This window comes from Trypanosoma theileri (genome assembly GCF_002087225.1).
Source record: "Trypanosoma theileri isolate Edinburgh chromosome Unknown TM35_Tth_2_V1, whole genome shotgun sequence".
NCBI classification, from domain to species: Eukaryota; Euglenozoa; class Kinetoplastea; order Trypanosomatida; family Trypanosomatidae; genus Trypanosoma; species Trypanosoma theileri.
In genome coordinates, this window is record NW_021639844.1 from 370,131 (window position 1) to 370,757 (window position 627).

A 627-nucleotide genomic window follows, 5' to 3' on the forward strand; every position below is an offset into this window, starting at 1 on the left:
TTTATTGGTAATGTTGTGGGGGAAGAAGAAGGGGTGCACCGGCATTGTGAGGAAAAATAAAATAATAGTAATAAGGATAAATAAAGAGGTAATATATGTTGTGAGAGAGTAATTGTGTGTTGTTTTTGTTTGTAAAGATTGACATGGTTCAGTAGAAAAACAAATGATAATTGACAGCGTTGCGTGAAATCTCAATATACAAAGTTCAATATAAAAAAAAAACAAAGAATTTCACCTGGATTTTATACACATATACAGGCTACGTGGTTGGGTTTGTTTACATGTAATTCAAAACAATTCAATTTTCTTTTCTTATACATCATATCTCTCCATACTTAACTTGATATTTGGAAGGAAAGGTTATTTTGGAAATCTCTTTCAGTTAACACCACTGCTACCCATGAGGGGTGTTAATGGGGGAAAAGAGGGATTTGCCACCAGTGTAGAATACAAAAATTAATTTAAAAAAATCACGAGAGTCTGGTTATCGGACATATATTTCTTTCTTTTTACTTTCTCTACGAATAACAACAACATCAATGAGAGAAGTTACCCGAGTGAAGTATAAAAGTAAAAGTTGTTCTTTCATAAGTATAGAGTACCAAAAAGAATACCCAAAAGGCACCA